The following is a 17,378-nucleotide window of genomic DNA, read 5'->3' on the forward strand; positions in this document are numbered from 1 at the left end:
TCCAGGCACCAGGCCAGAAGGAAGAGTCCTGCGTGCCCCAGGATCCCTGCCCGCCCACCATTCCTCGACCTCCCTGAGCGCCCAGGGTCAAGTCGGAGGGGGTGAGCCAGGAGCAGAGGAGAGGAAAGGGCGGGCCTGGGGAACGCATTAGCACAAACATGGAGGGGAGAACAGCAGGGCCTGAAGCTGATGGGTGGCTGGAGTGTGGGTTTCTGCCTTGGACTTGGTGATGGATCAGGCCCGGGCTGGAGAAGGGACAGTCGAATGGGCCTCCCAGATTTCTGGCACCGGCTGGATGACGATCAGAGCTACAGGTGAGAACAGGTCTGGGACAGTGGCTGAAGGACTTGTCTTGGTCATGTGGGCCTTGAGGGACCTGAGCGATATCCTGTGGAGACCAGAAGGAAGTGTGCTGGAGAGTCTGTGGACATGGCAGGGAGGCAGGGATATTCACAGCGCTGGTCCCCTCTCTGGCTTCTGACCCATCCTTGGGCAAGTCTCTCAGTGGGTTTGGTGTGGATTAGCTGCTCCTAGGGTCCCTTCCTGTTCTTGTACTTGTCATTACCTGCCCAGCCTCCCTCTGCCTGGGCCTCAGTCCCCTGCAGAGCCCTCCTAAGAACACACTGAGGACACAGATAGTATTAACTCCATTTATTGAGCACTTACTAAGTGCTAGGCACTGCGCTAGGTGGCCTCACCAGCCTGGGGGTGAAAACTGGCCACTTTGACATCAGTGCCCAGATCAGAGGGGCTCCTGGGCCCCACCCATGTGGCCCCCACCCATGTGGCCCCCAAGGTACTTCCAGGGCCCCCAGGGATGCTGCCTTGCCCACAGACAGGCACGTGTAAAGGCACCCTGCCTCAGTGGCACTGCGTTCTAGATGATGCAATACCACCGTGGGCAAGCCTGATCCCTCCCTTCATGGAGCTTACATTCCATTCGGGGGGAAAAGGACAGTAAACAAATATGTACAACATTGTTGGGGTCACTTCATGGGTGTGAAACCCACGCAGTCACCCAGGGCCCCACACTTGGTTTAACGCTCTGCTGCCACTGTCTTGGAATTCTCAATAATTTTTTAACAAGGTGCCCACGTGTTCCTTTTGCATTGAGCCTGCAAATTACGTAAGCAGTCCTAAACATAGTATGTTCGATGGTCGTTGCCATGGAGAAAAATGAAACAGGAAAAGGGAATGGGGGTGACAAGGAGGAGGGATGATAAATTTAAATAAGGTTTCATCCAAAAGCGATGGTTAGTGAAGACTTGGATGAGGTGACGGAGCCAGCCAAACGGCTGTCTGCTGAGGACAGGGCAAGGGCGGAGGGCAGAGGTGGGACGTGGCTGGGGTGTGAGGAGAGGCAGGAGGCCAGGGTGGCCAGAGAGAGGTGATGGAGAGAGGGCTGCTAGGAGGTGAGGCCCGAGAGGCCCCCGGGCTAGTCACTCAGGACTTGGCTTTACTGTGAGAGACAGGAAGATACAGGAGACTGGTGACCAGGGTGCTGACGTGATCTGACTTGAGGACGTACCAAGAGCCTCCTGCTGCCACGTAGAGGAAAGCCTGCGGGGCAAGGGCAGAAGCAGGAGACCACTCTAACACTTTACTGGGATCCCCGTTACTTTTCTGTGTCCCCAGTAGACCTGATGGACTAGGGGTGGGGAAGGGGAGTAGAGGCCTCAGGGCTGATGCCCAGATGTCTGGTGTGGGCAACCAGGTGGGCGGAGGAGCCATTCCACAAACCAAGACGGGGACCATCACAAGAGGGCAGGGCCGGTGGGGAGATGAGAGGCCATGGCTGCAACTTTCACCTCCGAAGCTGACCGCAGGCCCAGCCGGGGTCAGGGGTCCACCCACAGACACCCACCCCCCACCCACCCTCGAGCTCATTTGTTCCTAGATGCTGTGGGGAGTATAAAAACCTGGCCCTGCCCCTCCCTTCTCTCCCCTCTCCCTGACCCCTCCCACCCTTGACGAGGGAGCTTCTCTTGTTCCTCTCGGACCTCCCCAGCCCTTCCTGTCTCTCTTACAACCTCAGGGAGGTGAGGGCTCCAGCAATAGTTAATTTGCATTTCACTTCGATACGTGACCAGCAGTCAGGGCCACCAAGTCCAGCCTTCAACCAGGGTCCCCTCTGCTGCATCCTGCATCCTGTGTAGCAGGTGCCCTCTGCTTTCATATCTCCAGGGCCCAGGAGCTCACTCTCTCACCAGGAAGCCCAGCCCATGCTTGGACAGCTCAACCAGCCACCATTCACCTCCCTGTTAGTCCCTGCCTGGTCTTCTCTGAAGCCACGTGGAACACAGCGGCTCCCTCCTCCATGAGATGCGGGCAGGGGGAGACAGAAATGGCTTACTAAGCACCTGCTCTGTGCCAGGCACCTGGGGTGCAGAGGCAAGCAGCGTGCTAGGTTCCTTGCCCTTAGGTCACGTGACAAGTCCCTGCAATACAAATTGAAAAGGAAAAGAACAGCGAATTTTATCGAGCACTTACTATGTGCCAGACAATGTTCCAGTGCACTTTATGTGTAATAAAATCATTTAGTTGTCCCAAAAGCCCTCAAAGCTGGACTCTGTTAATTATATTCACCTATGCATTGGCCCAAAGTCCTGCAGACACTATGGTGAACCAGAGTTCATGCTCAGAGGAGCAGGCTGCTGGAGTTAGCAACTAACTGCCTGTTTTAAGTGCTGGCCACAGTTTCGCTTCTCAGTTTAAAGGGTTTCTCTCTTCCATCATCTCCAAAATACAAAATGCCTCTTCTCCCCAGAATGGCCCGCGCAGGTGGGAAGGGGCACAGTCCTCTGGCGCCATCTAGGGGCAGAAATATGCATTGCAGAGGTTTAAGTGCCGCCGAGGTGGGCGCCCCCGCCTGGTAGGGACCCAGAAGGACTAACTGCAAAAAAACATCCTATTAGGACGTCAGGCACCGCCCACCTCCCACCACGTGGGTGTGGTTCAGCACTGTAATGATGACTGCACACCTGCTTCATCTAGTTGCCAATCAGAAGACGGCTCCCTGCAGAACTGTGTCCCTAAAACGTTATTGTTTCTTTGGAGGGGGGGGGAATCCCAAGCCCTTTTTATATGAACACAGGTGACTTTAAGTTCTGCAATCTGATGCTCTGACAGACGGCTTCATACAGTCCCTGAGCACTGTTAGATTGTCCCTGATTCTGGAGTTAGGTAGACTTGAAACAGAGACCTTACTGGGGGATGCATGTAAGGGGGTATCACTCACAATACTGGCAACATTCTTTTCCTTAGGATGGGGGTGGGTACATGGATATTCATTTTATTATTTGTTAAACTTTGTCTATAAATTTTTATAGATATGAAATATTTTATTTAAAACGTATTAATTCTTTTAGACAAACTTCCCAATGTTTGAAACCAACTCTATTATCGCCCAGTTGTACCCACAATGAACCATAGGGAAACAACCCTGGAGGCAGGCCCCCAGGGAAATCTCAGTTTCTGACCCCACGCCAGCCACCCAGAGAATAAAACCAAGCCCCGAGGCCAGGAAGCTGCATGCAGCTCTATCCTGAAAACTCTGCCCCTTGAGCTACCGAAGCTTAATGTGCAAGAACTACAACGGGTGTTTCACTCATTTGACAAATAGTAAGCACTTACTATGAGATAAACACTGTGTGAGGTGCTGGGAATCCATAAGTGAGCTAGGCATGGCTCCTTCCAGCAAAGAGGTGACCCTTTCGGAAATGAGTTCTGACCGTAAACAACAACAGGACAAGATGGGGAGTGGGAGGAGCCATAAGAGGGAAGGGGGGTGGGGTACAAAATGATCACTTCTATCTTGGAAAATCTGGGAAGGCTGCCAGGAGGAAGAGGCCTAGAGCTGGGCCTTTAAGAGCACTAGAGGTTGGCTGCTGAAAGGAAGAGACTCATTCCAGAAGGAGGGAAGAGGGTCAGGAAAAGCCCAGAGGGAGCAGATCCAGGGGTAGGTTTAGGGAACAGCAAGAAAAAGATGGATTTTAGAAAAAGAATCCTGGATTCTCAGGCGGGACAGGTAGTTTGGTTTGCCATAGTGGCAGGCCTGGAGTGGGTCTAGACTTGACTCAGGAGGAGTAGGGAGCCATGGCAGGTGTTTGAGCAGGAGAGTACCCCATCAGAGTTGCAGCTGTGTGCTAGGTGCTCGGAGCAGGGAGCAACTGAAGCTGACCAGTGAGCTGGCGGCGTAGGCCTGTGCTGGGGGGTGCGAGCAGAGGGAGAAAGGATTGCCCCTTCGAGTCTGTCTCTGTCAGTGAGTCTGTGCAGGGTCAGGAGTCATGTGGCCGACCCTCCCGCCCACCCACCCGACCAGAGGAGGTGGGAGTTAACCAGCCCAAAGCAGTGTGTGCACAGCATCCACTGGGCCCTGAGGGGCCACAAGAGATGCAGGACAAGAAGCCCAAGCCCACCCATAGGAGCCAGGGGCAGCTCCCTGGAAAGTTGCCTCTACGAGGTGGAGCTTTTAGGAGCCCACTGAGCCCTTTCCTCCCACCAGAAAAATCCCCCCCACCCATCTACTCGCTAAGGACTGGTCTCACCACAAGAGATGCATTGCTTAGATCCAAACTTTAGTCCTTGTAGTAGATTGAATGGTGACCCCCAAAAGATATGCCCACGTCCCAGAATCTGTGAATATGACCTTATTTGGCAAAAGTGTCTTTGCAGATATAATTAAGGATCTTAAAGTGAGATCATCCTGGATTATCCAGGTGGACCCTAAATCCAACGACAACTGTCCTGATAATATACAGAAGAGAAGGGCCTTCCCTAAAGGTCCAGTGGTTAAGACTGTGCTTCCACTGCAGGGGGCACAGGTTCGATCCCTGGTTGGGGAACTAAGATCCCACATACTGCGTGGCACAAAAATAAAAAATAAAATAAAAATTAAACAAAAAAAACGTTTTTTAAAGTTTCAGGAAAGGAGGCATGGATACATAGAGAAGGAGAAGGTGATATGAAGGCAGAAGCAGAGATCGAAGCGATGCAACCAGAAGCCAGCTGTTATTGTTATTATACTGATGCACAGAGAGGTTAAGTGATTCACCCAGGGTCACACAGCTTCTGAGTGATGGAGCTGAGATCAGTAGCCAGGTTCCTGCCCGCACCCTGAATCATTACAGGAGCCTCTCCCATCAGCTAAGTGCTCCCTGCTTTGCTTCTCTCACAACACTGCTCTGTTTCCTTCTTTCTGAGGACAGCCTTGTAACCAACGCCTTTCTGCCCCAGCTGCTAGGAAAATCGAGTCAACACTAACACCCAAGTACAGCAATGGGACTACCCTTTGTAGTCCCACCAGCTTTGTTTTCTTCCCAATTAAGGGGCCCTAGTTTTCTATTTTATTATTAATGATAGCCTGCTTCTTTCTAGAGAGAATGCGGAAGGCAGCATGTATTAAAGACGTAGCAGTAAGACCAACACAGAGAACTAAAATGCTGGGCCCACAGGAAACAGCGATTGTACAAGGCTGACCGAGTGGCCACAGATGCTGTGATTAAGCATCCGGGCAGCCAGGGCGGAAGAAGAAAGCTGATCTCTTACTATCTGCAGGAAGCAGGCTCCTTTCTCAGTGGGAACAGAGTTTTTCCCTTATAATAAACTCAAGTGAAAGTTGCTCACGTGGTCCTTGGTATAGGGAACGCTGAGTGATGTGATCCACTGGCTACGTCCTGAAAAACTATTTTTGCAACAAAAGGAAAGTGTATTTCGTGTGACTCTTGGCCAACGTCAAGGGCACCGCACTGAGCCACACTCAGGGAGGGAGAGTCAGCCAGGAGAGAGACCAGCATGGTCCAAGGACAGACTGGCCAGAACTCGGAGACCCAGACCTGGATGGATGGCTCAGTCCTTCAAAGCTGTGCCCTAAACATCCTCCACAGGCTTTGGTTTGTGAAAAATTGTGTTCCCTGAGAGCAGGGTCTAGTCTTTTCGTGTCTGCAGTGCCGCTCCCGGCTCAATGCCCTCAACAGCTGAGCTGGTTGGGAAGGTGGGCAGAAGGATGGTTGGGGCCGGCACCACGCCCCCTTGCCTAGTGCGGCGGGCACTTCCTTTGCCCCCCATGTCTGCTCTCCCCTTCTGTAGAAGCAGTGGAGCCCTGATTTGTCACTGGGCACATGGGCGCCCTGGTGTTTCCCAGCACCCCGGGCAGCTGGCCGTGGTCATGCAATAGGACAGCCAACAGGATGTGAGTGGAGGTCATGAGTCCCGCCTCCACTTTGAGGAGACACCCTCTCCCTGTCTCGCCCCCTCCCGCTGGCTGGAAGCCAGAGGTGGGGTTGGCAAGTCAGCGTGGATGGAGCTCGCCTGTCAGCGTGTGGAGCAGCAAGACAGAAAAACCCTGAGACCTGATGCTGTACAGCTGCTAAGCCAGTCCTCAATGTTCCTACCAGGACGGTACAGGACAGAAAACCAAGTTCCATCTGCTTAAGTCACTGTTATTTTGAGTCTCTGATGCATGGAGAATGGATAGCCCAACTAATACCCCAGTGAACCCAGGAACTTGGGTGAAAAGCCATCGTCTTTTGTCCCTGGGTGCTGGGTTCAACCAAGCAGTCTCTCCTGAGGCTAGTTCCCAAGTAGAAGGATGGCTGTTCCCACTGAGGCTTTTCACGCATTACCTCTTCCTCACAGCAACCTTGCAAGGGACTACACACTGTCCCTGTTTGGCAGATGGGGAAACTGAGGCTCAGAGATATGACCAAACCTGCACAAGGGCTCAGAGGCACTGAGAGGGGGAGCCAGTCTCAAATCCAGGTCTGCCTGCTCCAGAGTCTTTGCTCCCGTGACAGAAATGAGAATTGTTCACCACTGGACCAAATGCAGACACGCTGTTCTCTGAGCGGGGGAGACCCGTGTCTGCAGGAAATGCCTTGGTAAGCCTGCCTGACGTCTGAGCTCAGATCCCCGAGGTCTGCGTGACGGGTTGTGACAGTCAGTCGGCAGGGCTCACCAAGCGTGTGGGGTTTCGCAACCCTACTGAGGCCTGGTTCCCCCAAAAATCCACTGAGTGCGGGGCGTGGCGGGGACCCCACAGGAGAAGGGCCCTTGTGTGGGCAGGGACCCAGGCTGCAGTCAGCTGCCACAACGTTTCAGACCTCCTCCAACTTAGTAACATAAACAGCATCTGGTTTATTGTGCTCACGGAGTCCAAGGGTCAGGGGGCTGGGACAGGGTGTGTGTTGGGGGTGGGGGCTGCGGCCTCAGTGGGGAGGACTCGAGGGGCCGAGGGTGGCTCAGATGGACGGCCGGGGCTAGAATCACCATCACTCCAGCTTCTTCCTTCACATGTCTGGACCAGACGATCCAAAAGCTGACCTGGGCTGCCACTGTCAACTAGAGGATCCACGCAGGCCTCTTCACATGGCTGCTCACAGCATGACAGCTGGGTCCCAGGAGGAAGTGTCCGGAGAGGGTCATGGGGAAAGCAGCGTTCCCAGAGGCCCAGGCCAGCGCTGCCTGGCTTTTATGACCTAACCTTAGATACTATATGGCATTGCGTCCACTGTGCCTATTGGTGAAGTGGTCTCAAGCCCACCCAGTTTTAGGGAGGGGACATAGATCCCACTTCAATGGCAGGAGTGTCAAAGAACTGGGGGCCATATTTTAAGCTGCCTAGTCCCATAACACCTGAGGGTATCTCTTCAGTCGACTTACCTGTATGATTCCAGAGTGTTCTAACGTCAAAAAATAACTCCCCTTCCCATAGCTGATGCCCAGAATTCCCCTGGAGAGCTTTAGTCTTTGAGCCCCGCCCCCAGCCCCAGCCGCCATGGGGACTGTGCTATAGGCCTGACTCTCCTTATGCCTCAGTGTCAGCAGGTGGGCTCACCAGGTCTTTCCAGAGAGCAGCCAGTGGCTAAGAGAGGAAGAGAGAGCACCTGGGCCATTGTGTTACACCAGAAGTCCATGCTGACTGGATGCCGGGGAAGGGGGAGGGAAGGAAAGAAGGGGGGAGTCCTAAGGTCCAGGGGTAAACTTGGCAATGTCACCATTTAGCTGGTCCTCTCACAAGCGTCTGCCTCACCCCCACCTATACCCACTGCCCCACATCCCACTGGCTTCTGAGAAACAGGACTCCTGTCCAACGCTGTCCCTCTGAGGGTCCCTCCCCACTCCTATCCCCCAATCTGGGGTGGCCCTCTCTCTTTTAGAGCCAAAGATCTGTTAGGAGCAGACTCAGCATTGTTTTCCATTCAAACCAGCCTCCTCTGAATACTTACTGTATCAGCAGTGTAGGAAACAAGCCAATCTAGGTTAAGAAAGTGGGGTGGGATTCAGGGAATTAGATGCTTATAAAATCACGGGTGGAGGCAGGAAGCTGGCGGCTTCCAGTGGAATTGTTGAGTTCAAAGACACACCAACATACCACCAAGTCACCATCCGCAGAGCAGGAATTGCTGCAGCAATGGCCCCCACGGCACCTCCGCCTTCCAAATCCTGCACAAGCGGAATTTGCATTGGCTCTACCTAATGCACTCTAGCTGCAAGGGAGTCTGAGAAGGGCGGTTTCTGGCTTTCTGGCCTCCACAGTGCAAAGGACGCATTGAAAGAGGAGGGAATGGATGCTGAGATCCAGGGCATCGTACCCAGCACAGATGACAAGGAAGGAGTTTGCTGGACCCATCCCCCTCCTCTCAGGCACCTGCAGAAGGTGGGGTCTCTCATCTCCCCAGCACGTGTCCCCTGATTTATTTTTCCTGCCATTGCTGTGTCATCTCTAGAGTCATCAATCGCCCCGTGGGCTTCCTGGCCTGAGTAAGCTGACGTCCTCTCTGATGCAAAGTGGAAGGAGATGGGGTGACACTGGCTCCCTTTGCCACCGTGTCCCTTAAATCTCCCCCAAAGGCACATTTACTCCATATGCAAATTTCTTTACTGAAACATTTACATAAAAGGGAATTACCTCTTCTGAGAGAAAACGGGTAACTCTCCAACTGACTTGGACTTTCCCTTGTGGCTCACTAAGGAATGTACCTAAAGACAAGGGCCTTTCCAAGGAAGGGACTTCCCTACACAGTGTACCCCCCTCCCACCTCTCCCTCCCTCTCCCTCCGTCTCCATCTAGCATCTGCCTCTTCCCGCCAGATCCTCCCCCCTGCACCTTCCTTCCTAAAGCCTCAGGTCTGGGTCCTGCAGCCCTAAATAGTGTCCCCCGCTTCATTGGGGTGGGGAGAGGAAGCAGTGCCAGGCTGCCTATCCCTACAAGCCCCGGGGGGTTGGGGGATGGCTTGGAGGAAGTGGGGTGCAGTCCGGCCTGACATTGACTGGAATCCTCCCATTGGGTTCCTTTTCATGATTCCCACTAGAGGGAGCTAGACACCCACCAGTGCCTTTGCAGGTGGCTCCAGCCCAGAGGAGCACGGGAGCACCTCCCAGGGACCAGAAGTTTAGACAAATGAGATTCAGAGGAAGAGCATTCCCACATTTTCAAGGTGCCTGTCCTGCTCCAGAGGTCATCGGGTCCCCATTAATCCGTCCAGAATCCTTCATTTCTTCCTGGTCCCCCAAGGCCTAATGGAATCAGAAGAGAAGGGCTCTGGCCTGGATTACCTTCTTTGGTTCAGAGCTTCCCTGGGAAGAAATGAGGGTTCTTTCAACTTCCCTAGCACACTTTCAGGGTGCCTTGGGAGCTTACAGGAGGGGGTTTAGGCTGAGACAGACAGCCCTCCCTCATCCCCACCACTGCATAATTTAAGGGGTGCGGGGGGTCGGGGGAACATGGTAAGGGGAACATGGGGCGAGGAGAGTTTTGCCGTGGGGCTCCTTGGAAAGTGGCTTCCTTGCCCTCCTAAGAGAGCCTCCCAAACCCATCCTCCCTCTCTCCCAGGACCTGGACGGGAAGCCACAGCCCAGGGAGCTGCTATGCCCTCTTGGGCCACACGAGGGCGCCAGTCTCAGGTGGATGCTGCACCACATCTGCCTGGAGAGAGACCACTGACTCCCCAGGCCTTGACAGACTGAGCCCACATCAAACCAGCCCTGAAGTCCATCCTTCCTCTACACTGACCAGTTGGTCGAGCTGAAAAGCTCCCTTTACTGCTTAGCCCGGTGTGAGTGAGGTGTGTCCTTGCAGGTGAAAGCTTCCTGCTAACTCCAGGTGCTTCTCAGGATTGTGTTCCCCAGTCTCTTCTGACCCCACCCCCAATCACCACCCCTACTACTGGGCTAGACGTGGGGAGTGCAGATAGGAAGGAAGCACAGCCGGACTCACAGAGAGACAGACAGACAAATTGTCGCCAGAGTGCTAAGTGCTGCAGTACAGCTGTGCTATTGTGAGCGTGACCTGGCAGGTGTGGGGTCCTGGGGTGAGCGCTACAGAACCCCAAACAAGAGGCGTGTTTGAGCTGAGTCTGGGGTTATGCAGGTAAACAAGTGGCTCCAGGCTGCAGGACCAAGGGCGCCCAGGCATGAAGGCAGAAGACGGTCGACACAGGCAGGGAGCTACGTACGGGGAGCTGGGGTGGCTGGAGCGGAGGGTGCATGTGGGCACAAGATGGCGGATGCAGCTGGACAGGTGCACCTAGACGGGGTGGAGGCATAAACCAGGTTAAGGATACTGGACTTTATCCAGAGGGAAATGGACAATCAGGGAAATTTTAGGTAGTAACATGATTACAGGGCAATGCTGGCCAATAGAATTTTCTGCAGTGATGGAAATAGTCTGTATCTGCACTGTCCCATATGGAAGCCACTAGCCACATGTGGCTACTGAGCACTTGAAATGTAGCTACTAAGACTAAATAACTGAATTTGTAAATTCTACTTGATTTTAATTAATTCAATTGTAGCCACAGGTAACTAGTGGCTACAGTACTAGACAGTGCAGATCCAGAGGAAGGACTGGAAGGGAGATTTGGAGGCAGGGACATCGGTTAGGAGGCTATGGAAGTGGTCCAGGTAAGGGCCTGAAGACAGTGGCAAGGAATTGGAGAGGAGGGCACAGATGCTAGAGGTGGATGCTAGGAGGACTCCCAGGGTGACCTGGGTGATGGGAGGCTTGCTGTATCATCACTGAGAACAGGGACCCAGGATGAACAGGGGTGGAAGAGATGGCAAGGTCAACTTTGGACAAGCAGACATTGAGACGCCTTGGGACATCCAGGTGTATGGGCATCTAGTAGGTAGTTCTGTATGCGGCTCTGGTGCTCAGGAGAGAAGTAAAGCTGGAGAGAGAGATTTGTCAGTCACCAGTGGTCACAAACTGGCAACCCACGGGCCAGCTTTGGCCACAGGTGGAAGTTGGGATTGGCTCACGCCATTTTTTAATGGATCCTACATTTTAAAATCAGTAGAATTCATATAAAAATCTGGATTTCCATCTCCTCTTGAACAGTCAGAAGATCTGACACCATCAGGCCTGAATCCCTCATGCAACAGTCATCTCAGGTCCCTTAGAGGGGCGCCCTACGTTTCCCGCCTAGCCCTCGTGGGCACTGTATTTGATCACCCGATAGTATATTGGGTAGCTATGGTAGATGGTTTTGAAAGAAACTCACAACAATCCCCCCATCCCACAGGCCCCTTTACCGTGTGCCTTTGCCCCTTCTTTCATTAAGAATCTCTTAACTTCCACTCTTTTAAGTCCAGCCACACAACCAACATGACAACCACCAGCCGTAACCACAGCAACTAGAGTACACTCAGAAATTAAAGTTCAGAAGGTATAACATGGTAAAAACATACCCAGGTAAGGTCAGATTCATCTAACAAAACATCTCTCAACCAATGCAGCCAACTTCCTCACAGAGCCAGCCCATCAGGCCTTCGAGCTTCCGAGCCTTGGCCCCCGGTCCCCACTCCTCAGCCAACAGCCCAGGCCACCAAGCCTACTCTCTGGGTCAGTTCATTTTAGCCAACAAGGTTGCTGACTGGCAGTAGAGATTGGTCAAACCAAAGCAAACAAAATAGCTATTCAAGGAATGGGCTTCCTTCGTGACAATCATGTTAAAGGGAAACCAGCCAAGATCTATTGTGTCGCAGGAACCACGGAGCACGGTGAACTTTGGGTAAAATAGTTGTGGCACACTGAAATTCTTGAATCACATTTGCATCCTGCATGAAATTCTTGTACATATTTGGCCATTGCTCCTTGCAGAGATTTGTTTCACATAAGTAGTAGTTCCGAAATGTGTTTTTTTAAAACTCTCTTTGGAAAAAAAAAGTGAATTTAAATTTAGTAATGTGGCATTACAGTCCTTGGAAATAAAATTAATTTTATACTGTTGTTCTGACAAAGTAAAGGAAATGCATGATCCAAAGAGGCATGATTTATGCTTTTTTTCCAAAGTTCTTCTTCTCTTCTAAAGGGAAGGTTTTCAATGTTTCCCCAAAGGATGTTGGTTGGAATGGTGGTCCCATGGGAGTCTCCTTTAAAAAAAAAAAAAAAAGAGGAGGAGGGGGAAAATCAATTCTTTGGTCAAATCTGCTGGGAAGTGCTCTGTGCTTCTCTTAGAGTCATCATAATATTGGCATAACAATGCCTCTTACAGGAACTGCAATAAAGAAACAATTTTAACTCTGCCTAACGCAATAATCCCCTAATTTATTAGACCACAGAACCCTATTTTCAAGCAACACCCATTAAAGTCCCTTGAGGCTGGAGGATCATGGAACCCACTTTAAGAAACACCGCCTTAGCCACGGGGGGGAGGGGAGGTGGGGCATCAGCCTTGCTTTCCACCAAATGGTTTTCAAATATTCATCATTTCTCCCAAGTGACAAAGGACAAACTATAAGTTTCTACTTTTAATTCATTTCTCCAACAATTCCTATAATATTTGGTGTCTGATAAAGACATTTTAAATGAAAAGATACATTCAAATTTGGAACCAAACAGGCAGCACGATGTTCCTATTCGCCTGCCACCTGTGCCTTTGAAGTGGCTGTTTCTGCTCCAGCCCTTTCCACAGCCTCTGGACCTCGCTCCCAGGTGCTGGAACATGCTGTTCCAAACTTCAGCCAATCACACAGCCCAGTCCTCTCCACCCGGCTTGCACACAGGAGAAAAAAATGTGCTTTTTTTTTTTGGCAAACCCATGAAGAGTGATATCTAAAGAACGGACAGTATTGAAAGCATTTGGAGTTATTGGATTTCCTCACAAAACCTCATTGTTGCTAAATCCAAAAGATGAGCATGACGATATCCAGAAGTCTGCCGACTATCCCCCTTATACTTTGCTGTCATTTCTCTAAAGCTTCCATTCATGCCAGCAGCATGTCATATGATCAGACTCCAAGGTGCCTCAGCTAGGTTCTAGCACATTTCTGGGAGCTAACACATCTTTCACTCGAGAGAACTAAGGGGCTAGAATCCATTTATACTTTCTCCCTCCTCCCCACCCTGTGATCAAAGAAGAAATTTAAATTCAAAAATTTAATTCATTCAAAAATCGATTTCCTCATAGCCTTCTGTGTGCAGTGAATGGAACAGCAAAAATCCCTATCCTATTGGAGCTGACATTTAAGCAGATGGCTCAGGCAGAGAAGTTTCCAGCTAACATGGTAGCTCTTGTCATGACAGCCAGTCCAAGGAGGTAAATCTACTTTTAGCTGGGTTGTTGGTTTTTTTTGTTTTTTGGGGTTGTTGGTTTTTTAAAATATTTATTTATTTGGCTGTGCTGGGTCTTAGTTGCGGCACGTGGGATCTTCGTGGGGCATGCGGGATCTTTTTTTAGTTGCAGCATGCAGAATCTTTAGTTGTGGCATGCAAACTTAGTTGCGGCATGCGGGCTCTTAGTTGCGGCATGTGGGATTTAGTTCCCTGACCAGGGATCGAACCCAGGCCCTCTGCATTGAGAGCGAGGGGTCTTAGCCACTGGACCACCAGGGAAGTCTCAGCTGGCTTGTTGTTTTGCAAGGAAGGGATTCAAAGTCAAATAGGAGGGTTCACATGGGCTGTCAACTGTGGGTGAAGAGCTGCTGTCACAGGGGTGAGGAGTCCAGGCTGCTGTGGGGAGAGAGACCCTGGCAGAGAAATGCCCTAGGATCTCCCCCCGTCCCCGTGGAGGGAGCAGAGACCCGGGCTGCGGACACCTCCATCACGGACCCCTGAAGCCTGGGGGAGCAGCTGTGTACAAGGCAGGGTGACTGCAAGAGGAACACAGAGGGGACAGTGAGGTGAAAACGTTAGGGACCCTCAAGTGGTACAAGGGACCGAGTTAGTTAAGTCAAGTCGCCCGCACAGCTTGAAACCCTAACTGGATCCTTTGCTAAAATACATCTTCAGCCTCCAGCAAAGTTCAGTGTGATCTGGGCCAGGGGAGGGGGCCAGCCAGGGACAGGGACAGTATTCCCGCAGAAGCTGTGCCACTTGCTGGCCATCTGGGGATTCTTGGAGGAGAATGGCATCAGGCAACAGATGCTCCAGCCTGAGAGCTCTCGAGTCCGGCCCCCTAGGCATCCCTCTGTCCCCAGACACCACTCCCCTTCCCGTGGGGCGTGTCCCCTTCCCACGCCCCTACGCCATCATTGCTGGGTTGCTCTCTGGTTGAGTAGAGCACATTCTTTGGTGGTTTCCTGAGAAAACGTACGAGAGAGGTGCAGGTTCTGGCTCTCCGTGGAAGAGCTGGTCAGCCTCTCACTCATCCCCCCACCCCACCCCCTGACCTTGGCTCTCACCATGGCCCTGGTCCCTGGGCCTCCTCGCTGTTTGCCCCTTAACTGTTGGCTCGGGTGGGCTCCTTCCTCAGGCTCCCAGCTCTTGCTGTTCTGCTGTCCAGAAGGCTTTTCCCCACTTACCTTTATTGCTCTTTCTCACTCCGGTCTTTACTCAAATGTCACCTTCCCCATGACCCCACTTAATACTTCAACCTTTCCCCCTCACTCTCTGTGCACCCTCCCTGTTTTGTTTTTCTCCACAGCCCTTATTACCACTTGTTATGAATTGCAACCCCCCAAAAACAGATGTGTTGAAGTCCTAAGCCCCAGGACCTCACATGTGACCTTATTTGCATTGCAGAGGCAATTGGTCAAATAAAAGTGAGATCACACTGGAATAGGGTGGGCCCCTAATCCAATATGACGGGTGTCTTTATTAGAAGAAAGATATTTGGAGTCAGGTGCACAGGTGTCACGTGGAGAATGCCACATGACAATGAAGACAGAGGTTGGAGTTACGCGGATACCAGCCAAGAAACACCAAAGGGTGCCAGCAAGCCACGTGAGCTCGGGAGAGTTCCCGACAAATCACAGAGGGAGCATGGCCCTGCCGACACCTTGGTTTTGGACTCCTGGCCTCTATAACTGTGTGACTTTGTTATGGCAGCTCTAGGAAACCAATACGCCATCTGATATTCTCTGTTTTAAATTACTTGTGTTATCATCTGCCTCACCTCACAAGAATGCCAGCAGCACAGGGGCAGGGACTTTTTATCTGTTTTGTTCACTGCTGCATCCTCAGGGTCTACAGCAGTGCCTGGCACAGGTAAGTGGTTTATAACATCGGTGGAATGAATGAATGAATGAAACCTATCATGCCTCTGTACCACTGAAGACTGGGTGCATATGTCTGCCGCTACCTCCCCCTTCCCACCCCTGGGTGCCTTCTGTGACGCATGGCTGGCCCTCCAGCACACCACCCTTTAATGCAGCTCCAGTCACCTGCCATCCACCCTACCTGAGCTACCTGAGCCCACCCTTGGACTTTGGTGTCACCTGGAACTGTCCCATCTGGCTCAGCATCGGGGCTGGACCCAGGGTCTGGCTGTCTTGGGTGCAGATGTCCCCCAGACAATCTGTTATAATCTGAGAAGTGAGAACAAATGGGAGTCAAGAAAGAGCCCTGGTGGTCCAGTGGTAAAGAATCCGCCTTCCAATGCAGGGGACGCGGGTTCGATCCCTGGTCGAGGAACTAAGATCCCACATGTCGCCAGGCAACTAAGCCTGTGCGCCACAACTACTGAGCTCACGCGCCTCAACTAGAGAGAGAAAAACCCTCATGCCGCAACTAGAGAGAAGCCCATGCACCACAACAATAGATTCCCGCATGCCTCAACGAAGATCCCATGTGCCGCAACTAAGACCCGATGCAGCCAAATAAATAAATAAATAAATCTATCTTTTAAAAAAAGAAAGAAAGAGCCCAGGGCCTGGGGCAGGGGAGCAGCCTCCTTCACCCGCAGGTCTGAGGGCTGAGCTGGAGGAATAGAACAGGAGCAGAAAGGGAATCAGAGCTGGAGGGGGTCAGGGCTGAACGGTTCAGGACAGAGGCTGTGAGGATGTCAGGCGGGCAAGGGCTCTTGCTGTTGGGTGAGGCTGAGACACGTGGGTGGGTGTGTGGGTGTCCCGAGAAGGGACACGAGACGTGTAACTGAACACTCGGAGGGAGATTGTCAGGGGCGAGCCCAAGCTGGGGGAATGCCTGACAGGGAGCCCCCAGGCCTGAACGGGGGAAAGAGGCCAGCTGGGCAACGGGAGGAGGAGGGTCAAAGGCCCAGAAGACACGGTGGAGAGTGGGCAGAGACGATGAGAAGAGGGAGCAGAGACCCAGGAGGGCAGCAGCTTGGGGACCTCATTTTGGACTCCATCCTTGGAGCAGTGAAAACCCATGCTGGCAGGTGGGGATGGGGGCGTCCAATAGGGAATGGCTCGACAGTCTACTCCTTTGTAAAAGACCGCTCTGGTGCCCGTGGAGAAGGGGTGGACGGAGAAGCACCGATGGGCGTGGGGCTGTGGGAGAGGTGAGGCTGGTGGCCAGGGATGGAGCAAAGCTTTCTAAGGGGTAGAATGGACCACATCTGGTGATGGGTGGCTGCGCAGGGGTGGGAGGGGGTGACTCGAGGACAACTGCTGGGGAGGATGTGGTCCCTCGCGAGGATGCTGCGCCCGGAACAAAGGGCTTCCTCCCCGACTTCCGTGCTCCCTCTCGCTCATTAAGCTCCCGCCACACCAGCCTCCTTTCGGTCCCTCAGACGTGCCAATCTCACTCCCACAAGAGGACCTTTTGCCCCGCTGTCCCTCTGGCAGGAACACTGTGCCCCAGCCCTCAGCCTGGCTAGATCCTCGTTTGGCCGGGTCTCGACGCAGATGCCGCCTCCTCGGAGAGGCTTTCCCTGACCACCTCCACCTGAAGTCGGCCCGCAGGTCTCTGCCCCATTGCCCTGCTGTGTTACCATCTGCAAATGACCATTTGTTCACACGGCCATCAAACATCCCCTCCCACCAGCACGTGGGCTCTGTGGCGGGGTCCCTCTGTCTCATTTACCACGTATTCTCCAGTGGCTGCCAGCGGAGCTGCTGAGGAAATCATCGCAGAACGGACCAATGCATTAACGCGGCATTCAGGACCCGGGTTAGGCTGGGGCTGCAGCTTTCAGAGCCATGGCATACAGATGGCGATTTAAGCTCCAGGAGAGCGGAGGGGCAACCAGGGCAAG

At 52.6% G+C, this 17,378-nt stretch overlaps 1 long non-coding RNA gene across 1 annotated transcript in view; it reads right to left on the bottom strand.

The window, feature by feature from the left end:
- The window catches only part of LOC130709168 (uncharacterized), a 41,385-nt gene extending 29,564 nt beyond the window's left edge, over window positions 1–11,821 (bottom strand). The window contains exon 1 of the long non-coding RNA XR_009009637.1: window positions 11,689–11,821. This is a non-coding gene — a long non-coding RNA (uncharacterized LOC130709168). The remainder of the gene's footprint in view (window positions 1–11,688) is intronic.
- Window positions 11,822–17,378: the final 5,557 nt, after the last annotated feature.

This window comes from Balaenoptera acutorostrata, chromosome 11 (genome assembly GCF_949987535.1).
Source record: "Balaenoptera acutorostrata chromosome 11, mBalAcu1.1, whole genome shotgun sequence".
In the NCBI taxonomy this organism is placed as follows: Eukaryota; Metazoa; Chordata; class Mammalia; order Artiodactyla; family Balaenopteridae; genus Balaenoptera; species Balaenoptera acutorostrata.